The sequence below is a fragment of the Theropithecus gelada genome, chromosome 12 (genome assembly GCF_003255815.1).
Source record: "Theropithecus gelada isolate Dixy chromosome 12, Tgel_1.0, whole genome shotgun sequence".
NCBI lineage: Eukaryota > Metazoa > Chordata > Mammalia > Primates > Cercopithecidae > Theropithecus > Theropithecus gelada.
In genome coordinates this window covers 35,294,682-35,319,652 of record NC_037680.1, presented here as the reverse complement: position 1 = coordinate 35,319,652, position 24,971 = coordinate 35,294,682, and the positions used below count along the sequence as shown (strand labels likewise).

At 44.6% G+C, this 24,971-nt stretch overlaps 1 protein-coding gene across 5 annotated transcripts in view; it reads right to left on the bottom strand.

The window, feature by feature from the left end:
• The window catches only part of TANC1 (tetratricopeptide repeat, ankyrin repeat and coiled-coil containing 1), a 262,804-nt gene extending 238,562 nt beyond the window's left edge, over positions 1-24,242 (bottom strand). For all 5 annotated transcript variants that reach the window (XM_025404493.1, XM_025404494.1, XM_025404498.1 and 2 more), the window contains exon 1: positions 24,092-24,242. The gene's annotated coding sequence lies outside the window, so the exon portion shown is untranslated. The remainder of the gene's footprint in view (positions 1-24,091) is intronic.
• Positions 24,243-24,971: the final 729 nt, after the last annotated feature.

The following is a 24,971-nucleotide window of genomic DNA, read 5'->3' as shown; positions in this document are numbered from 1 at the left end:
TTTTTTTTTTTTTTTTTTTTTTTTTTTGAGACGGAGTCTCGCTCTGTAGCCCAGGCTGGAGTGCAGTGGCCGGATCTGAGCTCACTGCAAGCTACGCCTCCCGGGTTCACGCCATTCTCCTGCCTCAGCCTCCCAAGTAGCTGGGACTACAGGCGCCCGCCACCTCGCCCGGCTAGTGTTTTTTTGTTTTTGTTTTTGTTTTGTATTTTTTAGTAGAGACGGGGTTTCACCGGGTTAGCCAGGATGGTCTCGATCTCCTGACCTCGTGATCCACCCGTCTCGGTCTCCCAAAGTGCTGGGATTACAGGCTTGAGCCACCGCGCCCAGCCTACAGCTATATATTTTTAAGGCATAGGCAAAGAAGAGAAGGGAAAGAAGGAAGATAATAAAATCATGGCTGCTGCATTTAAACACTTTTTTTTTGAGACAGGGTATCAGTCTGTTGCCCAGGATGGAGTGCAGTGGTGTGATCACAGCTCACTGCAGCCTCTACCTCCCTGGGCTCAAGCCATCCACCCACCTCAGCCTCCTGAGTAGATGAGATTACAGGTGCACGCCACCATGTCCAGCTAATTTTTGTATTTTTTCTAGAGATGAGGTCTCACTGTGTTGCCCAGGCTGGTCTCAAACTTCTGGGTTCAAGCTATCTGCCTGTCTCAGCCTCCCAAAGTGCTGGGATTACAGGCATGAGCCACCGCACCCAGCCTAAACGTATATTACTCTTTTCTCTCGCTTTCCAAACTTTATATAACATCATTTAACATTTATAATTCTTAAAATATTTTAACTGATGTGAGAGCACAGATGGAGGAGTGATTAATTTTGACTGAAATAACGTATGTGAAAGGTGAAAACTCTAAAAACCCCCATGAATGAATGGTGTTATTGTCAGAGCATGAAATAATCTAGCATTATGCATAATACTATGACACTGCAGTAGCACAGGTTATTTTTATGTTCTGCCACTTGGTTTCCAGCTCACCTGAAAATGTATAATGTATAGTCATTTCTTTACAATATTTTCTTTTATTTATTTATTTATTTTTGAGACAGAGTCTTGCTGTCGCCCCGGCTGGAGTGCAGTGGCATGGTCTTGGCTCACTGCAAGCCTCCCAGGTTCACGCCATTCTCCTGTCTCAGCCTCCCGAGTAGCTGGGACTATGGGCGCCCGCCACCACACCCAGCTAATTTCTTTTTGTATTTTTAGTAGAGATGGGGTTTCACCGCATTGCATTAGCCAGGATGACCTCGTGATCCACCTGCCTTGTCCTGCCAAAGTGCTGGGATTACAGGCGTAAGCCACTGTGCCCAGCCTCTTATATATACTTCTAAAGATATTCTATGCATATATATTTTTTGTTTAATAATATTCTTGGAAAATTTTCCTTAAGAGCACACATAAACCTACCTCATTCTTTTAACATCTGCATATCACCCTATCATATGGATGTACCAAAATTTACTTCATCAGGCTGTGCACTGTAAAAATGCATGAGTATGTTATTAACACTATGTATATATTATTTTTCCTCATATTTTTATTTTCTTTCCTAGCAAATTCTACATCTTCCTATCAAAACAGGAAATTTACATATAAGTATTATTAATCAGTAACAGTGTAGTTTAATCCCTAAACTACCTTTGATATCTAGCCCTGATGTTTTTCTACTTTTTTTTTTTTTTTGATACAAGATCTGGCTCTGTCACCCAGGTTGGAGTGCAGTGGCGCGATCTCGGCTCACCACAACCTCCACCTCCCGGGCTCAAGCAATCCTCCCACCTCAGCCTCCTCACTAGCTGGGACTAGAGCCACCCGCCACTATGTCCATATAGTTTCTGTATTTTTTGTAGAGAAGAGGGTTTGCCATGTTGCCCAGGCTGTTCTCGAACTCCTGAGCTTGGACAATCTGCCCACCCTGGCCTCCCAAAGCGCTGGGATTACAGGTGTGAGCCACAGCACCCAGCCGCTAACCCTAAGTTCTCCAGCAAGGTACACAAGGCCCACCAGCAAGTTCACACTTACCAGGCTCTCTAGGTTAATTTCCTAGGAACTCCTGCTTCACACTATTCCATCCAGCCAATCCCTGACTGTGTATAGTCCTCCTAAATACTCCACCCATTGCTCATGCCGTTGCTTTGGCTACAACCCATCCCACCTTGCTTGCTTAAGTGAATTCTTACTCAATCCCTCAAGACAGAGCTTAGACATAACCTCCTCCCGGAAGGCTCTCCCAACCCTCCAGGCAGAGGAAATGCTCCTGTGCTCTGCTCCAGCCTCAACCTGGGTCTTGGCACTTAACCTCCTCAGGACAAATTCTTGTGTCAGCCTCGCCCACTAGATTTTAAGTTCCTCCAGGATAGAAACCACATGTTATTCATCCTTTTAACTGCCTACAGTTTGATACAATTTGGTTCCTGTTGAATCAAACAAGGAGGGAACTTCTGAACATCTATTATGTGCTAGGAGCTACTCTAAAAGTACTATATAAACATTATTTCTCACCTTGTAAAATGATCCCCATTTTGGCTGGGCGCAGTGGCTCATGCCTGTAATCCCAGCACTTTGGGAGGCCGAGGCGGGCGGATCACGAGGTCAGGAGTTCAAGACCAGCCTTGCCAACATAGTGAAACCCCATCTCTACTAAAAATACAAAAAATTAGCCGGGCATGGTGGTGGGGGCCTGTAATCCTAGCTACTCAGGAGGTTGAGGCAGGAGAATTGCTTGAACTCAGGAGGCAGAGGTTGCAGTGAGCCAAGATTGTGCCACTGCACTCTAGCCCCTGTGACAGTGTGAGGCTCTGTCTTAAAAAACAACAACAAAAAAAAATCCCCATTTTACAGATGAAGAAACTAAGGCCATGAAGAAATTTATCCAAGGGCATTAGAGGATGGCTGGAATTTGAAACCAAGTCTACTCTACTCCAGAATCACTGATCTTTCCGTTATGCTGTTCTGATGCATGTTTTTATGCTGAAAGCCAAGTTAAATATGCTGTCCTAAGGGACTTGACATCTTCATAATTATTATGGATAATCTAAGGGCACGACAGTCTCCCAAAAAGTCCGTCAAAAGTAATCTAAAATGTAGGACTAAAATGGCTGAAAACAAAAAAGTTCTTTTTTTTTTTTTTTTTTTGAGACTGAGTCTTGCTCTGTTGCCCAAGCTGGAGTGCAGTGGCACAATCACAGCTCACTGCAGCCTCGATCTTGCAGGCTCAAGCGATTCTCCCACCTCAGCCTTCCAAGTGGCTGGGACTACAGGCATGAGCCACCACGTTCAGCTGATTTTTTTTTTTCTTTTTTTTTTTAACTTTTAGTAGAGATGAGATCTCACTACGTTGCCAGGCTGCTCTCAAACTCCTGAGCTCAAGCAGTCCTCCCACCTCAGCCTCCTACAGTGCTGGGACTACAGGCGTGAGCCACCGTGCCTGGCCTGAATTGCTAAACTTAAATGCCTGTTCCCAAATCATGGTGGAGCCAGGTGAGATCCCAAAGTACTGAAATTATAGGCATGAGCCACCTTGCTCAGGGCCCCCCTAAAAAGTATTATAAACAGGCAAATTCTGCCAACAGCATCCATAAATCTGCATTTAGCATCCTCAGGGGGTGTCTTTGAGGGGCCATTCAAAATGAACAGGACGTGCAGTCTCAGCAGCTGCAATAGTGAGGCTTATTTCCCCTGCTGTGCTGTCCCTGTGAACACTGTCAGCTATGGCCCACATTTCTCTCCCCATCCTGCAACTCCACAGTCCCCATACCACTCACTAAAATTGACCTTTGGACCAGGACTCCTAAAGGATCTACGAAATAACCAATTTGGGTCAGATATAGTTGCCCCAGGAAATGCCTATTAGGAAGCTGATAGTGAGAGTGGGCAAGGAGTGGGTGAGGAGGGCAGCACCACAGGAGGCGGCAGGGATCCAGTCAGCCTGCCATGAGACCTGAGGCAGCATGGGTCCAGTCAGCCTGCCATGAGACCTGAGGCAGCATGGGTCCAGTCAGCCTGCCATGAGACCTGGGGGGAGGTACAGAGCCTCACCTGCAAAAACCCATGAGGTAGGAAGAAAGAATGCCTGCTCCCTCTTAAGGCCTTCAAGAGGGCTGAATTAGACTAGCACTTAGCACAGAGCCTGGCCTAGAGTGAGGGCTCAACTGGCTCCTGTTAAGTGACTGAACAAACCAATCAGTGAGCAAGCCGACTTCCTCCTGTGTCCTCCCCAACAGGATGGGGACTAAGGAAAAGAAGCTGGGAGCTGGGAAGCCCTGTCATTGCAACAGGAACTAGTAATGGCATTTAGCAAAGGTGGAGGGGAAAACAAAGGAAGATGCTCCTCTCTCTCACGTCGGAAAAATGAACTAATCAGCAGCAAGCAGTTAATGAACCCAAACCTTGCTTACTCGGAGAGACAAGCAAAAATTATCCCAAGGGTAACAAGATACCAACAAAAAAGACACACAAGTTGAAAACAAAACGAAAACACTTTATCTTTTTTTTTTTTTTTTTTTTTTTTTTTGAGACAGGGTCTTGCCTATCACTCAGGCTGGAATACAGTGGCCCGATCTTGGCTCACTGCAACCTCCACCTCCCAGGTTCAAGCAATTCTCCCGGCCTCAGACTCCTGAGTAGCTGGGATTACAGGCGCCCACCACCACGCCTGGCTAATTTTTGTATTTTTTAGGAGAGATGGGGTTTCGCCATGTTGGCCAGGCTGGTCTTGAACTCCTGACCTCAGGTGATCTGCCTACCTCAGCCTCCCAAAGTGCTGGGATTATACTTGTGAGCCACCACACCCGGCCACTTTTTCTTGATAACCATCAACCACAACCACACAAAAATTCCCTCCAACTCTGGAGGAAAATTAGAGTAAAGTAGGTAATGTAAAGCAATGCACACGATCAACCCGAAATACACTCTCTAGCTGAATAAGTAGGCACTTAATATGTGCTGAATGAACCAGGCAGATGCCCAGCCTTCACCTTCCCGCCCAAGATTCAGAGTGGCACTAGCTCAAGTCCAGGTGTTCTGACTTTATCCACTCCATTCCCAAAACTACCTTCCCACATTCCAAATTCACAGAAAGCAGCTCAGGGAGGCTGTGTAACCTGTCCAGGGTCACAGTGGGGTAAAGGGACTAAACTGGGACCTTATCCCAGTCTGTCTGGCTTCAAAGCTTCTACTCCTGAGAAAAAGACATGCATGACAGAGGGGAAGGGGAAGCTAGGCTGGTTAGGACAAATTATAAGCAAATGGTCTAATGAATGAGTGATTGGATTTACAACCCAGATTTCAAGGAATTGAGTACTTTTCAGTGACTTCTTTTTTTCTTTTTTCTTTTTTTTTTTTTTTTTGAGACAGGGTCTCGCTCTGTCACACAGGCTGGAGTGCAGTGGCGTGATCACAGCTCACTGTAGCCTTGACCTCCTGGGCTCAAGTGATGCTCCTACCCCAGCCTCCCAAGTAGCTGGAACTACAGGTGTGTGCCACCACAGCCAGCTAACTTTTGTATTTTTTGTAGAGATGGGGTTCTGCCATGTCGCCCAGGCTGGGAGCTCAAGCGATCCACCCACCTCAGCCTCCCAAACTGCTGGGATCACAGGCATGAGCCACCGTACCCAGCCTTCAGTGACTTTTTTTTTTTTTTTTTGGAGACGGAGTGTTGCTCTGTCTCTGAGGCTGGAGGGCAGTGGCGCAATCTCGGCTCACTGCAACCTCCACCTCTTGGGTTCAAGCGATTCTCCTGCCTCAGCCTCCTGAGTTACTAGTATCACGGGCACCTACGATGACGCCTGGCTATTATTTGTATTTTTTTTTTTTTTTTTTTTTAGTAGAGACAGGGTTTCCCCATGTTGGCCAGTGACTTCCTAATCAGTAACAACCTAGGCCATTCCTAGGCAAACCAAGAACCTCAGGCTATCCCTCCTCATTCTCCATGTCCCCGGTTCCCTCCTCCAGCTTCTTTTTAAATACATGAGAAAAGTACTCAGAATCAAGCTTCACTAGAAATCTCTTGCCAAAGGTCCACTTAAGAAAAAAGAACAAAGCTAATTTTGAGGACTTGTTATTTTTGAGTGTTAATTCAAAAAACTAAAAAGCATCCTTGGCGGAATTAAATATGAATGTGCACAGGTTCCTAAAAGCAAGCAATTTTCTCAGATGTTGCTTTTTACCAGAGATCAACATCCTATTCTTTGAGGAGTTATCAAAAGCTCCCTGAAGGAAGTGAAATTACAAGACAGCCTAGGCCACTGGGAAAGCCAAACATTTCTCAAAAGTGAGAACCTGTCTCTCTCTCTCTCTCTCTCTCTCTCTCTCTCTCTCTCTCTCTGTCTCCCAACCCAGGAGCTTGACACAAGTGCAGATCCCCAAACCCCATCAAAGGCCTACTGAAGCACCTCCTGGGGGCAGGGCCTGGAAATCTGCATTCCAAATTAAGTGACCCAGATGATGCTTAGGCATTACCCATGCCCTCCTATAAATTCTAAGTCCATGGCTACCAGGAGGTATATCATTAGCTTAAAAGAGTTTCTACAAGAATGCCAAATTTCCAACCACTGACTGGGCATTTCCAACTGGGTATCCCAGATGGCCCCCAAACTCTGCCCCTCCCCTCCCGAGAGAGTGCTGTTACAGTATCGTTCATCATCCATACCTTGTTGCCACACCTGGAAACTCTACCTTCAGTAAGCTGCTAAGTATTCCTTTTCTAACCTGGAAGAAGCTTCCATTTCATCCCAGTCCAAAAATCATACACCATGCGCACTCCTTCTTCATGTTCTCATTCCCTCTTGTTAAGTAAAATTGATAGGGAGCCACTGATTTGGACTGACCTCCTGCACTAGGATCCAACAGATCAACCCAAATGAAGTCATTCATGCAAAGCTTCCACATCACCAAACCAAAACCTGAGCTGTTGACCCTCTAAGCAAACAGGAGAGAAATAATAGTCAAATCTCCAAACAGGACAGTTTTCAAAAAGCATGAGATTCACGACAACCAATCCAAAGGGGGCCCAGTCAGCTGGGTGCGGAGGCTCATGCCTATAATCGCAGCACTTTGGGAGGCCAAGGCAGGCAGATCACAAGGTCAGGAGTTCAAGACCAGCCTGGCCACATGGTGAAACCCGGTCTCTACTAAAAATACAAAAATTAGCCAAGCGCAGTGGCACGTGCCTATAATTCCAGCTACTTGGGAGGCTGAGGCAGGAGAATTGCTTGAACCTGGGAGGTGGAGGTTACAGTGAGCTGAGATCATACCACTGCACTCCAGCCTGGGCGACAGAGCAAGACTCTATCTTGAAAGAAAAGGGAAAAAAAGGTGGGGTGCCCAGTCAACTAGAGTTGGCAAAAATAAGGAGATCCCCTTTGCTTTAACCCGCACAAGGAAAGTAACCTGAAGTAATAACCTGAGGTTAGCCAGTCCACCTTTGGCGCTGTGCGATCTCTGTGCTCCTGCTCAAGCTGCCTTACAGAACCCACTGTTCAGTCATCCCTGCAGAGTGCCCATCTATTTTGTAGTCTGGGTGCTGTCTAGTTCATTAACCCCTAAAAAATGACAATTAAATCTCTAAAGCTTCATTTGTTCAAATTTTGTTCTTTGACATCTTGTTCTAAAAACTGTGGTGGGCACAGGACAGTAAACCCAAGTTCAATCCTGGCTGAACTAGGTTACTTTGAGTCCGTTTCCTTTTCTGCAAAATGAGGATGAAAACAGCATCCTATGAAAAGTTTTTCTGTGAAGATTACATGAGCTAACGTACCTTCACCTTAAGTGCACACACTCAAAGGTATTCAACTGGCATTACTTCTCTTCCTCCCACTAACTCAGACCTCAAACATCATCTCTCACCTGACCTACTTCAAAAGCCTCCTAAGAGAGAGCTCTGCAGCCCATCTGTCCCCACGCCAGTCTCTCCTCCACACCACCGCTGCCAAAGCTTTTCTCCAACACACAGATCTGATTACATCATCTCCCTGCTGAAAATCTTTGACAGCTATCACTTGCTTACAGGATCAAGTCCACGCTTCTTAGCCTGGCATGCAAGGCCTTTGCAATCTGGCTCTCTTCTCCCTGCCACTGTACCCAAACGCAAAGTACCGTCTGTTCTAGTAACAACACCCCAAACACGACTTGTATTTTCATGCTACCCAGCCTCTGCTTCTTGTGCTCCTTTTCTCTAGAGAGCCTCTCACCCTCTTTCCCACCTGGCAAAGTCCTAGGCATCCTTCACCTCCTCCCCCTCCTCCCTGAAGCTTTCCCCAGCCACTGTCAACTCCTCCTCCTCCCCCTACTCCTCCTCTTTCCGCACTCCCTAACACCTTGCCTCGGTACTGTGTGTGCACTTGTCTCCTCAGACTGAGACACAGCACTGGGCCTCAAACTCTGAAGGACACAATGACCAGCTCTCAAGAAACATTTGTTGGAAAAATTAATACAAGACCTCCACCACCCATTGACAAATGAAAATAGTTTCTAATTTGTCAAATAGTTACCACCTTCATGGTAACTTTTTATCTTTAAAAAACTCATAGGGAAATTCTATTTGTTGAGTTGGCTAACACTACTCTTATGAAGGAAGCAAGAAAGCCCTGTGAAGAAGGTAAAGTCTCTTTACATTTTCCACTGGCTTAGGTCTCAATCACTATCCTAGAAATGGCATCTCTTTTTCCATGATGGAAGGGGGAACTAACACCCTTTGATTCCTCCTGGCTTAGCTTTTGATATGTAGAGTTGGGACAGTTACAGGGGTCCTTTTTCGCTGAAGCAAAACATTTCAGAAAGGAAGAGATAAACAAAACTTTGTAATGGTAGAGGAAAAGTGTAAAAAGCTCAAGTACCACTTGACTTGAAAGTCTGTAGGGAATCATGTTCATTCTCAGGAACAGGTACTATCTGGGAAGGAGCAGTGTGAGTCCTTGCCCAGCTGAGCTCTTTTCTTGTCCAAGCCAGATTCAAAGCCAAATGGCCCAAGACTTGGAAACAGCTGATGATAGAAGACAACACTTTTTGGTTTACCAATAAATGGCAAGAATGCAAGGCCCATAGATATCTAGGCAATCTCCAAACTGTTCCTTCACTTCTGTTCAAAACTTAGGACATATTAATTCCACCTTTGCGTGCATCTTTAATAGGCACAAAGGCAATAAGGAGAATCCCCATTTCTCCGTTGTGAGGATCTTGAAGGAAGCACTGACCACCCTCTTCTCTAGAAAAGCCTGCTCTCCTGTTGGCAGTATTTATTTCATAAATGAATATGCATGTATGACTTGAGCACAGTATAACAGACTTACTCCACCTAAATAAAGTGTATTGTTCTAAACCATACTCAAGCAAAACATTACATAAGTCTGAGGAGCTTCACATGTTTTCACAGTCTTAGTAAAAAAATTGATTTTTTAAATACTGATTTTCATAAAAACCAGACAGTTTGTTAGCAATATTTTTGTGCCAACAATAAAATACCACTTTTGACTCTTATTCTTTGTCCTTTATATATCACCATCTAAAACTGTCCTACTTGTTAGTTCAAAACATTTCATATAGGCATATAATTGTTTTAATATAAGCAACCAACTCCCATACAGATTATCTTGAAATCAAGAACTTATCTGGACTTCTGTAACAAGTACCTTAAAATTTACAATTTTTAAAACACTCAGAACAATTAAAAACTTAAATTTAACAACTGATCCAGAATGTTAAATAAAATATGGTAAGGACTGGATGTAGTGGCTCAAGCCTGTACTCCCCACACTTTGGGAGGTCAAGGCAGGAAGACTGCTTGAGTCCAGGCATTCGAGACCAACCTGGGCAACACAGCAGATCCCATCTCTACAGAAAAAAATATTTTGATGTAGAGATGATGGTGCACACCTGTGGTCCCAGCTCTTGGGGAGGTTGAGGCAGGAGGATCATTTGAGCCCAGGAGGTTGAAGCTACAGTGAGCCAAGATTGTGCCACTGCACTTCAGCCTGGGCAACAGAGCAAAACCCTGTCTCAAAAACTAAATAAACAAATAAAATTAAATAAAATAGAATAAAATAAAGTATGGTAAGAGGAGGAGAAGGTGGAAGATGAGCTGGTTTTGGTACCTCTGATCCACGCACAGTGCTAAGCCTTTCATACAGGGCTTCGCCTTTGGCCTTGGCGTAAACTCTGTGAAACAGGAATTACTGTCCCCATTCTACAGACATAGAAACAGGTCAAGTAAATAGGCAGAGCCAAACACAAAACCAAAGTTTATCTGGCTTCAAAGATCATCCTTTTTACCATATCGTATAAGTTTGTGTTTAAAGAGGGGAGAAAAAGGGAGTGTATATGTATATTTTTAATGGACTAACTATAGTTACAAAGTATTTACTCTGTCCAAGTCACCATACTATTCACAACAGGCAAATTTTAATGCAGAAAACAGTGTCCCTGCTGGTTAAAGGATTAAATATAAGAACGTGCTGGGAGCGCCTTATGACAGCTACCATTCATCATGCAAAGCTTCTTTATATACACTAAGTTATTCTTCATTAAGATGCCCAAAATCCTTTAACTTTTCCCAGACATACAACTGGCACTTGGAAGGATATCAAGGGGAAAAAAAAATGTAAATAGCAAATTAAGTTAGCAAAGTTAGCTATGATAGGAACTTTTATTTACATGTCTGGGTTTCTAAGACAATGTACATAGAAAATTATCACCCTGAGGGTGTCCTTGAATTTATGGCTGTATTTTAGATTAGCATAAGCATTTACCAGAAAAATATTCTGTTAAAAATGTATCGAGCAGAGGCAGAAAGAATGCACATTCCTAAATATGCTTTAAAAATAAGTGACTATAGAGTAGTAGTTTACCATCACAACTCAGACACTTGTCATTCTGAATAAAATTCAACCACCAAAAACGTTTAACACCCAAGCCACGTTACCCAAGAGACACATGGTTTATAGTCGCAAGATATACTGAAAACATATCCATTTAACCACGCCAACTATTCAGAATACCTTTCCAAACACACCTGGAATCAATTCAACTTGCATCCCATTGATATACTAATAACACTAATTTTTAAACTCTAAGCTGTTACTTCTTTATATATATACATATAGCATATATGTATATATATGCTATTAATTGCTAAACTTTTTAAAGATAGGGTCTCACTCTGTCACCCAGGCTGGAGTGCAGTGGTTCAATCATAGCTTGCAGCAGCTTTAATCATCTCCCAGGCTCAAGCAATCCTCCCGCCCCAAGTTCCCTAGTGACTAGGACTACATACAGGCCGGAACCACCATACCTAGATGATTTTTTTTTCCACTTTCAGTAGAGATAAGGTCTCACTGTGTTGCCCAGGGTCCCAAACTCCTGAGTTCAAACAATCCTCCCGCCTCCACCTCCACCTCCCAAAGTGCCAGGATTACAGGCATGTCTGACTCACCATGCTGCCCTGAATTGCTAAACTTAAATGCCTGTTCTCAAATCATGGAGGGGGTCGGGAGTGCAGAGTAGAATCCTAGTCTAGGACCTATTTTTGCAAAAAATATTTTACTTGACTCTAATCTTGCTTTTAGACCTAGCCTCCAGTTTATAGGAAATACAGGAAACAATGGGACAAGGTAAACACCGCCACAGGAAACAAATTCAGAATATGGGACAACCTACAGGTTCTCTTCTGAAAGTCAGGAATGGGAGGGACGGAGGTAATAAGATATTATTTTTCTACATTTAAAAAGATGAAAGAGACAACAACAGCAGCTCACAGTGCAATACGTGAACCTTGATTGAATCTTGGTTCCCAGAAAACAAAAATGGTGACAAATGCTATTTAAGGGAGAATTAGATAATTTTTTTTTATTTTATTTTTTTTTTTTTTGAGACAGAGCCTTGCTCTGTCTCCCAGGCTGGAGTGCGGCGGCGAGATCTCGGCTCACTGCAAGCTCCGCCTCCCGGGTTCACGCCATTCTCCTGCCTCGGCCTCCCGAGTAGCTGGGACTACAGGCGCCCACCACCACGCCCGGCTAATTTTTGTATTTGTTTTAGTAGAGACGGGGTTTCACCATGTTAGCCAGGATGGTCTCGATCTCCCGACCTCGTGATCCGCCCTCCTCGGCCTCCCAAAGTGCTGAGATTACAGGCGTGAGCCACCGCGCCCGGCCCAAATTAGAAGTATTTTTAAGTTAATTGTATTAAAAGTGATAACGGGGTGGTGATTTTTTTAAGTCCTGAGTTAGAAATGCATAGCAAAGTTAGGCAAAAGTACATGATGTCTGAGATTTGATTTTTAAGTATTTCGACAAATTAGATAACCCAACAAACATTGTTCTCTGGGCAAAAGATGTTCTGGGAAAAAAAAAAAAGTTTCTACAATTCAACGTGTTTGGAAAATACTGATTACTCTATTTCCCTTCCAGGATATTTATAATGAACACTAGATCTACGGGTGCTCGAAAGTCCTGTAGTTAAAAAATAAAAATACCTAGTTTACTTTGGTCAACCCAGATTTTCCCACTTATTTGACCACAGAACTTTTTTCCCCGCACAACATCTGTTAACGTCCTAAGACTCAGTTTCCCCCAGAATCCATTTTGGGAATTCTTGCTTTACTTAAATAAACCCTAAGAAAAATAAGGCTCTCTTAAGCTACATGCATGATTCAACAACCCCCGAATAAGAATTTCACAATTGCATCTATTTGCAATTTAGGAACCACTCACTGTTTTGATGTCTTTTGCATCTATAAATATGTTTACTCTTTAACATGTTTTGATTTATAAGTCAGACTCTTTCTACAATATGAAATCCCACTGCAAAAGTTCCTTGAAATGGAATTAACTTTAATTTATTCAAACCCATTGCCTTGGAAATCTACAATGAAACAGATTTCAAATTGTCAAACCATACCTACTTTTTACTTTCAAAACCACCTTAAGATATTTCAAAGCTTTCCCTAACCCTTTCCAAAGACTCATGAAAATAAATTACTGGATTTACAGTGGCCAAGAACAACAACAACAAAAAACTTGAAATCAAAGCTCTTTGTGTCTTTCAGTTGGTACTTAGGGTTTCCAGGACCAGAAATCAAAGCTCCACAGATTTCCATCTTTATGAAAACGGGTTTTTTAAAAAATATTTATTTATTTATTTATTTATTTAATTTTTGAAATAAGGCCTTGCTCTGTCGCCAAGGCTAGAGTGCAGTGGTGTGATAACAGGTCACTGCAGCCTCAACTTCCCAGGCTCAAGCAACCCTCCCACCTCAGTCTCCCAAGTAGCTGAGACCACAGGCACTGTACCACCATGCCTGGCTAATTTTTAAAAAAATTTTCTGTAGAGACAGAGACTTCCCATGTTGCCCAGGCTGTTCTGAAATTCCTTGGTTCAAGAGATCCTCCTACCTCAGCCTCCCAAAGTACTAGAATTACAGGCATTAGCAACTACACTCGGCTAAGTGGTCCTATTCTTATAAACAGATCCTTTGGAAAAACTGAACTGGATCCCAAAAGAGATGCCCCTTAATCATGAATTCTACTTACTCCACGGGTGAAAGTTTCATAGTAAGATTTTAAGTAATACCTGCAATTCATCTGGAAAAAATTATATCATATTCCATTTAAGAACCCCAACACTTAAAAACTCATTGGAAATGCACTTAAAAATGGCCAGAAATCTGAGCTAGAAGTCTCTGATACAAGAAAACAACCAACTTTGATGTTCCCTTGCCTCTAAGGAAGCAATTTGTAATGTTCAAAACACTTTATATACATTCTGTCATTTGACCCTCAAAACCCTGGAGACATGTCTGTCTTCCATCAGGGGAGCATATATCTAACATAGCTCAACTTGAAAGCCTACAACTTGTGAACCCTCAACTATCTTTGCATAGAGGGAATAATGACATAGATAACTCTATTCAGCTAAGCACTACAGAGCCCATCACCTCCCATCTCCCAGCGGAGATGCTCAGGCCAGACGCTACCCTGGGGAGTTATCTCCCATGATTTTGCTTTGTGGTACTTGCAGACAGGTCACTATCTGCAGGCATTCAGATCTTCATACATCTCATCCACCAGGCCTTTCCTGTTACTCCACAAGGACTCCCCTTTGAACTCACTGCATCTGCTAGGATTGTCCTTAATGTTTTTGCACTATCATCCTATGGAACCTCCCATTTCACCTATGTCAGTGTTCCCATATGAAAGAACATGCCACTGTAAATAACATGCATGAGGGCACACAAACTAGCCAGGAAATAAAAATTTTCCAGGTCTGAATCCTGGGTCCTGCTGTCTTGGTTTGTCAGCTCCCCGCCTTCAATCTCCTTTCATGTACATGGAGCTCCCTGCCTTCCTAAGGCTGCCAGAAGGCTGGAGGCGAGACCCACCCCAGAGTAACAAGTCCAGAGTGATGTTTAACAACTGTGGATTCTTTGTCTCTCTTTCTCCCAAAGGAGAAACAGATTGTTTTCTTTTTTAAATGACGAAGGTAAGACAGGACCCCCTACCATCAAGAAGCCTACAACCCATCTGCAAAGCCAACAGGTGAACAACTTAATAAAAAGCAAACAGAGAAAGACATTATAATGAATGTACAACATACTAGGGAGACTAAAAGGAAAGAAAAACTGAAATGTGGAAGTGGGGGTAAATCAGAAAAAAATGTTCGTAAGAAAGCAATATTTATTTAAGCTAGCCCTTCAAAGTCAAAATTTCAGTGGTGGTGGTACCCTGAGGGAAGAGGCAAAATTGAAACAAAGTATGATAGTCAGGGATGGGCAGGAGCTCAGTGGTATTAGCAGAGATAAGGAGAGAACAGCTGGGCCTGGAAAGAAGTTAGGGACCAGATCACAGAGATTCTTGAAAGCTAAGAATAAGACAGGGACAGCTACTACTCTTATCTGTCCTTACATCAGGTATGGTGCTTTCAGCTGCAAGTAACAAAAAACACCTAACTCTAAGTGACTTAAACTGTGGTCTCAAAGCTTTTTTTGATCACGCAGGACTATCAGTTAAAAAAAAAAAAAAAAATTAGCCAGGCACGGTGGCTCACACCTGTAATTCCAGTACTTTGGGAGGCCGAGGTAGGCAGATCACTTGAGCTCAGGAGTTTGAGACCAGCCTAGCCAACATGGTGAAACCCCGTGTCTACTAAAAATACAAAAATTAGCCAGGTGTGGTGGTGCACACCTGTAATCAATCCCAGCTATTGAGGAGGCTGAGGCAGGAGAATCACTTGAACCCAGGAGGCAGAGGCTACAGTGAGCCGAGACGGCGCCACTGCACTCCAACCTGGGCAACAGAGCAAGTTTCCATCTCAAAGAAAATTTTTTTTAAATTAAGCCAGGTGTTATGGCACACACCTGTAGTCCCAGATACTTGAGAGTCTGAGGTGACAGGATTGCTTGAGCCTAGGAGTTGGAGGCTGCGGTGAACTATCATCACACCACTGCACTCTAGCTTGGGCAACAGAGCAAGACTCACTTGTAAAAATATAAAAAATAAAAAATTTATAAAGGTATTGAAGCTCAGGAATATCAGGGGAAAAAATTTGTAATATATATATTAACATATTATAAATTGTATATAATTTATGTGTAATTAAAACAGTAGTTGTGAATGGTATGTATACACACACATGAATGTAGTATATACATTATACAACATGTAAAACTTTTTAAAGGATGAGAGTCAAACAGTATTTTTAAGTTCATTTTGACTAATAATACAAATTCAAACATAACTTTTTGTTGTGGTTTTTCAAGACAGAGTCTCATTCTGCCGCCCAGGCTAGAATTCACTGGCATAATCTTGGCTCATGGCAACCTCCTGGGTTCCAGTGATTCTCCTGCCTCAGCCTTCCGAGGAGCTGGGATTATAGGCGTACACCACCACACCTGGCTAATTTTTGTATTTTTAGTAGAGACGGTGTTTTACCATGTTGGCCAGGCTAGTCTTAAACTCCTGACCTCAGGTGATCTGCCCACTTTGGCCTCCCAAAGTGTTGGTATTACAGGCATGAGCCACAGCGCTCAGCCTATACATAATTTTTGAGCCACCTTCTTGTCAAATTTGTTTTAAAAGTCATGTTCTAAACTCATAAGAACATTTTCTTGTTCCTTTATACGTATATCATTATCATTACACTTTCTTTGCAAGAATCTTTTTAAACCACGCGCCCATTTTGTGGGGGTCAGTTTAGTTAAAACTAGATAATCCAGCCATAAATGTATTTAGATGGCTAGAGTTCACCAAAGGCAAGAATAAGAATGAGAGTACCACTGTCAATTCCACCAGGTTGTAAAAGGCCCAGTCTTTCCTCAGGCAACCTCATATAAAGTAAGTTGACAAGAGACTATCAGATATACCAACCAGTGTCAACTCATACATTAAATATTTTAACAGCTTAATTTTTTCTAATATTCTTGAATATTTTCTTCCCTCCCATATTGGATGATCTAGCACACTCCACTTTGGGGACTACTGATCTTAAACAATAATGAGGCTGGGCACAGTGGCTCTCACACCTGTAATCCCAGCACTTTGGGAGGCCAAGGTGGGAGGATCGCTTGAGCCCAGGAGTTTGAGACCAGCCTGGGCAACATGGGGAAACCCCATCTCTACAAAAAATACAAAAATTAGCCAGGTATGGTGGTGTACACCTGTAGTCCCAGCTATTCGGAAGGCTGAGGTGGGAGGATCACTTGAGCCCAGGAGGCAGAGGCTACAGTGAGCCATGATCATGCCACTGCAGTCCAGCCTGGGTGACAGAGTGAGACCCTAGCTTAAAAAAAAAAAAAAGAAAGAAACATAATGAAAATGTTTTTTCTCACAGAAGTTCTGAGTCACAGTGGTTCTAGGGCTGGCTAATTCAGCAGCTAAAATAAGTCACTGTGGGCTGGGGATGGTGGTTCATGTTGTAACCCAGCACTTTGGGAAACTGAGGTAGAAGGATTGCTTGAGGCCAGGAATTTGAGACGAGCCTGGGCAACATGGTGAGACCCTGTCTCTACCTGCCCACCTCCTACACTCCAAACACTGACAAAAAAAAAAAAAAAGTAATTGTGGTCTTAGGCACCTTTACTCTACACTTGGTGCTACTTGTTCTCTTGTGCTCACAACCTTATGCTTCAAATATGCCAGGACCTAACAGGTGTCATATACACATTCATTAACAAGTCACTGGCAAAAGGTATCGCATTACTAAAATTGACTTGGCTTAATCAAAATTCACTCCCTGGGGCAGGGGACACATCCACCTTACCCTTAAGTACGTGGCAAGTGGAAAACTAATCAAAAGCAGGATTATACTAGTAAGCACAGTCACCCGCTCCACACCCAACCTTCCATATCCTCAGGTCCCATGGCCACAGATTCAACCAACCTAGGTTAGAAAATATTCAAAAAATATTCTAGTAACTGACCACTGGAAAAAAAGATAACAATACAATAAATACAGCAAAAAGTAATATAAATTTTAAAACAATATAGAATAACAACTACTAGCATTTACATTGCATTAGGTATTGTAAGTAATCTAGAGATGATTTAAAGTATGAAAGAGGACTGGGGGGTTGGCTCATGCCTGTAATCCCAGCACTTTGAGAGGACAAGGCAGGAGGATCACTTGAACCAAGAGTTTGAGATCAGCCTGGGCTGGTCTCATAGTGAGACCCTGTCTCTACAAAAAAAAAAAATATACAAAAATTAGCTGGGTGTGTTGGTGCGCGCCTGTAGTCCCAGCTACTCTGGAGGCTGAGGTGGAAGGACTACTTGAGCCCAGGAGGTTGAGGCTGCAGTGAGCCATGATAGCACCAGTGCAGTGCAGCCTTGATGACAAATGGAAACCCTATCTCAAAATAAAATAAAATAAAATAAAAGGAGGCCGGGCAAGGTGGCTGAAGCCTGTAATCCCAGCACTTTGGGAGGCCGAGGCGGGTAGACCACCTGAGGTCAAGAGTTCAAGACCAACCTTGGTGAAACCCCATCTTTACTAAAAATGCAAAAATTAGCCAGGTGTGGTGGCACATACCTGTAATCCCAGCTACTCGGGAGGCTGAGGCAGGAGAATCACTTGAACCTGGGAGGCAGAGTTTTCAGTAGCCGAGATTGTACCACTGTGCTCCAGCCTAGGTGACAGAGTAAGACTCTGTCTCAAAACTAATAATAATAAAATTACAAAAAAAAAATATATATATATATATATATATATGAGGGTATGCATAAGCTATATACAAATAATACACAAATTTTTTTTTTTTTTTGAGACGGAGTCTCCCTCTGTCGCCCAGGCTGGAGTGCAGTGGCTGGATCTCAGCTCACTGCAAGCTCCGCCTCCTGGGTTTATGCCATTCTCCTGCCTCAGCCTCCCGAGTAGCTGGGACTATAGCCGCCCACCACCTTGCCCAGCTAGTTTTTTGTATTTTTTAGTAGAGATGGGGTTTCACCGTGTTAGCCAGGATGGTCTCGATCTCCTGACCTCAGGATCTGCCCGTCTCGGCCTCCCAAAGTAATACATGATTTTTAATAAGGGACTTAAGCATTTAAGGATTTTGGTATCCATGGGAATCCTGGAACCAATCTTCCATAGACACCAAGAATGGTTATAATGTTGTAAACTATTGCAGCAATGGCCCTCAATGAATCATGTAACCACCACGGCACCAGTGAGCCTAGACACAGGGAACCCGGCCCCCATTTCTGAATTCCAAGCAAATAAACAGTTGTTAAGCCACAAGAAGCAAGGAGGACCAGAACACAGAATGCTGTTGCATGGTGACCATCCCTGCCATAGTATTCTACATATGTAGGACAACACAGGAAGAAAGAAGCAAACTGTTTCATCCACAGACTTTTTAAATTCAAACATGTAGTTCAGAGTCAGCCGGCACTCAATAAACATTAATAATTAATGTTACTTATCCCAAGTAATTTAGAACAAAGCATGGCAGAGAGAGGGGAGTGTAATGGGTTACACGGGAGTAATGACCAACTCTTATGTTTTTAGCAGTAATTCAATACCCCCTTATGCCTGTGTACATAGCAATTCAGAGTCCCACAGAATATGGACAAGTCCACTGCCCTCAAGACTACAGGGGTGTACATCACAACAACATTAAGAATGTTCATATCCTTTGGTATGTTGTTATGATCAGCAATACCACTTGTGGAAATGTATACTGCCCTGGCTAGCTCTTTTGTTGATCCAGCTCCCTCCCTTTCCATTAACAATAACCCTCTTCTTTGTGGGATACTCTGTCTCCCCAAAGCCCCATTTTATGGGTCTAACCGTAACTCTCCTTTGGCAGGCATCAAGCCAACTCAGGTTCCCTCCAGGGCTTTCCCAAATTGGAACTAACATCAAAAAGGCCAATTCTGGATGTGAGGCTTGAGAGCTATAATACCAGCAGCCATACACATATGATCTTTTTCATATTTCTTGAAAAGCTCATGCAACAGAGGATCCCATTTTTGCATGAGTATACATGCATGAAAAGGTCACAGCCGAGTACTTCTTAGAGACTTCCCCACTCTCCACCCCCATCGCCCACCCAAAGAGGTAATAAGCCACTGTTCATGACTGGCAGGTAACCCTAGGTGTGCTGAGGTAGGGCAGGGAAGAGGTTGAGTCACTGTGGCTCTGGGCTATGTGGACTGAACATACTGGGTTCACATCTGTCTACCTCTACAACTGGAAGGTTTTCACTAATAAATTGCCTCATGTTAGCGGCAAAATCTGTGCTAAAATCCAGGAACCAAGTCATCCCTCTGCAACACTTTTGTCCTTGACATTCCTGTCTGTGGAACTCTTCTTTCTAGAACATTCTCCTTGGTCACACCCACCTGCAGGAGACCCTAAAGACAACACCGACCCTAGAAGGGCAAGTTCCATCAGCAACGCAGCTAAACCAAACCAGGACAACCCCTTTCACTCTCCACAAGATAATGTCCTCTGAAAGCCTTCTTCATCAAAGTCCTCTATCATTCCAAATCCATGCTCCCGATAACAGTATTAAAAACCAAGAGTCATTCTTCTCCTTTGCTGCTTTTGTCCCTTCCTGGTACAAAGTCTCCCAACTTCTCTAGCAAATAATGCTTCATAATGTTCTCTTCTCCTCTCACTCATGGAAATGGTGGCAATTTCAGATGTACTACACCTCCTTCCCAGCCAATGAGCACTGATACATCTTCTTCTTGAGGTTTAAACCCCATTGCTTAGTATTTTGAAAAGACATTCCTCTGAGAATAAGTTTAAAAAGCTGAAGATGGACAAGCCGCTCACACATAAAAGAGCCTACAGCTTAACACATAATTTCATTGTAGAACCTGTTAAAGAAAATCCATACCAGTCTCCAGATGAGTGTCAAGCTGCAGTGAGTGCCGCTAACTAGGCAAGCAGGACAGAGCACAAACATTTAGAGACACAGCAAAAATGGGTCACCTGCAACCTACTACCTCTTTACCATCAACCCAACAGCATAAGGGAAGGATTTATTTAGCATGGAAAGTGCTGCAAAATCAGACTTATCCAGCCATCAGTAGAAACAGCTCAAGAATGATGACACCAAAAAAAGGAATATTCATCCAGGCTTTGCAATCAGGCTGAGAGATACCAAGATCAAAGGCAAATGATATGTTCATTTTTTATTTTTAAAAAGAGGTACAGATTTGAAAAGTGATTTCCTTAAGAATGCTGTCTGAGTTACTAGTCCGGATTATAAATCACATTACACCCTGAAGCCTACTTAATAAAAAAGAAGTTGAAAATAAACAAATGATTAGTTTGAAGCATGTGACTTTCTGAAACTCTCTTGAGGAGAAAGTTTTATTACCATTATTAGTGAACTGTTTTTAATCCCTGACATCAAAGCATGGATGTTAACCCTGGGGTTCTGAAATCAAAATAACTCATATATAACCCTAAAAATGTATTGTGAGAAATTGCCACATATTAACATTAGTCTTTTTGGCAGGTTTGAATAAACAGAAAAGAGACTAGGGAGAATCAGAAGACTTTGGTTCAAGTTCAGCTCCACTATTTATAGATAATATGGGTCTAATTTAACTTCCTAGGCCTTGGTTTACTCAAATAAAGGATTAGGAATAAAATATGTAAATCAAACCCTTATAAACCCCATAGCACGGCTCTAATATTACAGCACTGGCTCCAGAATTCCCATATTTCTCAAACTTTTGGAGAGTCACAGAACTTTAGGGATGCAAGGTAATCCCATTTTAGGGATGATAAAAATGAGAAAACCAAAACCTAGAAAGGCTTAAGAGCTCTCTGTACAGCAAAGACTTTTGTAACCTGGGGAGAAACGGGGAAGGGAGAGGTTCTGGTTTTTCCACCACTGAAATATGCATTTAAAAGAGAGTTAAAAACCAAACTATTTTAAACACTAAAACAAATGCCCCCACAAATATATAAACACTCTGCTTTATTTTGCTTCTGTAAATGTATTCCTGTAACACCAGTTAAACTATTTATCATAAAGATAAAAATAAAGCTATTTCTTTTTCTATGAGACTCTCAACCCAACTGAGACAAAATCTTTACAATTAGGTTAGAAATGTCTAATGGAAACATCGACATAAAGTTAACCTCCAGCTATGCTGGCAGGAGTCATTATAATATGGATTATAGTTCCACTGGCCCAGGGATGCTGGTTTTAGTGTTCCCAGAGAGATAAAGAATTAATCAGCAACTCAGAAGAGGATGTCGCCTAAAAATGGACGATTTAATCCAGACAACTCCATTGTCTCTAAAATTATGCCCTCAATCATCCAGTGTCAAAAACCTACTATGGCACCAAATAAATTGTGTGTGGTTAAAGAGACAAAATGTTCTTTTTTTCTACAGGCTGTTATGGGAAGCAGAAAAAGGCTGACTATGAATCAGTTATGTCTTAGATCAAGGATGAATATAAATTATAATAATTTGGGCATTCTGGTGGTTAAACCAAGAAAGCAGGAAAACCATTGCTTCCAAGTTCCAGCAACACTTCGAACCAACAGGCTTGGTGCCAAAAAGTTAAGTTTGGGGCACCACAAGTGCAAGATAGCGTCATAAAAACTCACCTTAAATTTATTTGTGGACTTTTCCTGCTTCCACTAAAATCAATGACACTATTTCCCATCCGTTATTGTCAAATCACAACAGTCCGGAAGCCTGGACCAAGTTCACTTGGCAGGTAACAGGAACAACCCTAGGAGGAAGTCCTGAAGGATATCAGATACCATAGTTCCTTTACTGCCACATACTTTTCATTTCAGAACCACCAGGATATATTTGTGATGCTTTTTGACTAACACTTAAACCAAGCATTCTGACTGACACAAACTGCAGAAACTGGCATACTCTAGGGAAGGTCCCTTGTGAGGTCTTTAAGTAGCTTAGATGAGTAAAACATTCAGACTACTTCCATAATGAACACCTCTCAGCCGCTCATAAATTCTTTCATTCCCAGCAATCAAGAAGCAGCTGTTAAAATCCTGGAATCTTCCTAGCAGCAGATCTGAAATACCTCCAGGCTGACCCAGGAAGCTTCACAACTGCTTTCCTCTCCTTTCCCTCCCCTGCCTCAGGAGTGCCAGCCTGGCAGAATAAAGATGACCAAGGAAGGAAAAAAGAAGGTAGCGGATCTGGTGAAAGCAGAGACGCAGACTCCCTTCATTTCCACTACAGAGAAATACTAGCCCTCTGTGCCAACTAACCAGGTTTCTCCTTTCCTCTCCCACCCCCACCCCTCCAAACACGCATTAACTTCTGCAGTCTGGTGTGTCTGGCATTTCCAGGGCGAGCGATCTCAGCAATTCTGAGCCCTTTCCTCAGATTCTGAACCAGGAACTTCCTTTCCGCGCCAGTCAGTTTGCGATCCAACCCACGTTAAGGCTCAGCTTCCATTTACCTTGTAACCTGTACAGACGACGCTGCTTCTGGGGTCAAGTTCAAGATGAAGGTTCCCTCATCTCCCAAGTTAACTCCAGCTGGGAACAACGCCACTGCGAACGGTCCCAACATTGGAGGCACAGGGATCTGGATCTGCCAGGAGCTGGCAGGAGGGGGCTGGGAGAAGGCCGTCGCCGAGCCTGGCGTCCTCCGCCCCTTGGCCGCAGCGTCGCGTTTCTACCTGGCCAACGCCACATTTCCTCCCGGAGCACAGTAAGTCCAGTAAGTTTTGAGAACACCGGTCTAGAGACCTTTCTGTCTGCAAACACACCACCCAATGTCTAGGGCTTCCTTCCCAGCCAGGCGTTCCGGAAAGCCGCCGCGCCAAAGCCGGGAGCCCCGCACACCCACAGCGCTGCGCGCCCGCACCCCAAAGTCCTTCAGGAAGCCAGTGCCCTGATATCGTCCTCCCAAAAGGACTGCTCTGCATCCAAGAACAAGGGGGCTCACAATCTTGACAATTACTGCTTTTCTCAGCGTCCCACCCGTAAAGAAAAACCCCCAAAGTCTAATCCTAACTCACCCCTACCCCCAGTAAAGGAGTGTGGATATGCTAATAGCAGTGTTCTTGGAAGCAAAGCGATAGATTTTCAGCCCAGACTATGGCAATACGATGCCCCCGGCTTAAGTTCTCTCGGCAACTTCGCGACCCGCGCACCCCAGCTCTCCGGGGGGCGCCTAGGACCCCGCTGTGCCACGCGCGCCTCCCCCCGTCTCTCCCGCGCCAGGTACCAGGAGTAGCCCAGGCCCTTGCCAAGCCCGAGGGCTACAGAGAAGGCGGGAAAGGGGGCGAGCAGGCGCGCCGGGCGGGGGTGGTCCCAAAACTCAAGCGTGCCCCGAGCATTCCCCGTTCCCATCACCCCGGTTCCACCGCAGGCCGGCTCGGTCCGGCGCGGCGGAACCGCGCAAGGAAGGTGCGGACTCCCCAAAGCCGCCGAGACCAAGGCCCGGGGCGCCCAACATGTCTGTGCCTATTCCCGGAAAGCTCCCGGGTGTGCCCGGCGGAGAAGGGGGCGCTCCGGAAACTTTCCCACACGCCTTTCCCTTCTCCCATCACCCTCTCCTCCCCGAGTCCCTCTCGACCTCTCTGCACACTGGCAGCTGGCCATGCCCGGGGCGCTCGGAGGCCCACGGCGGAGCCGGGGCGGCGGGAGTTACCTGCCGGGAAAGTTTCCACCTCCTCGGCGCGGTTCCCCACACCCAGGGCCGGGCCTCGGGGCGCGGCCAGCTCGGCGCTCCGCTGCTGCCTCTCCTCCAGCTCCCGAGGCGGCCGCCGCTCCAGCAGCTGCCACAGCTAAGCGTCCGCTCCGGCCCGTCCCCCGCCTTGTTCGGCCCACACCGGGGCCTCATTGGCAGCGCGAATCCCCGCCCTTGCGCGTGTTCCCGAAGGCACCTTCCTCTCGCGCGCCCGCCCGGGCCGCGCCTCCCGCGCCCCTCCCCGCCCCGGGCTGCGGCGGATCCCGGAACCGGCTGGAGCGCGGAGCGCGAACTTTCCGTGGGGTTTGGGCGCGGGGTGGCCTTGTCCCGCCTCTCGGCGCCAGGTCCAGGCCAGAGGCACCCTACCGTCCCTTGGGACACCGGGTTCCCCGGGGTGCGCCTGGGCCCCCCCCGGGACCAAAATGAGATGGGCCATAGTCTTTTTTACAGCCTCTTCAAAATCAACAAAGCGACTCCGGCCTTCCCTCCTCGCTGTTTTTTTACCACAGCCGAGGAGGACATATGGGAGCAATTAACCAAGCTGGAGTTTCCGTGGACGCTTTAGGGTGGCTTGTGCGGCTTTCTTGGATTTTCTCTGCCTCACTTAACTACACACAAGGACAGACACACTTTCTGGGGCCAGAATGAGTAAATGAACTGGAAGGTCTAAGAAGGCATCTCGCAGGCTGCGTCTTTTTCTTTCCCAAAAGCGACTAGGGGATATTCTGGGACCGGTGATTTCCCGGGCGTCCGTGGGGCCGCGGGTCTGGACCTCCTGCGACCGCTCCGGGCTGACCCGTGCTGTCTGCGCTACTTTCACAGAGGGACAGCGTCGTGCTTC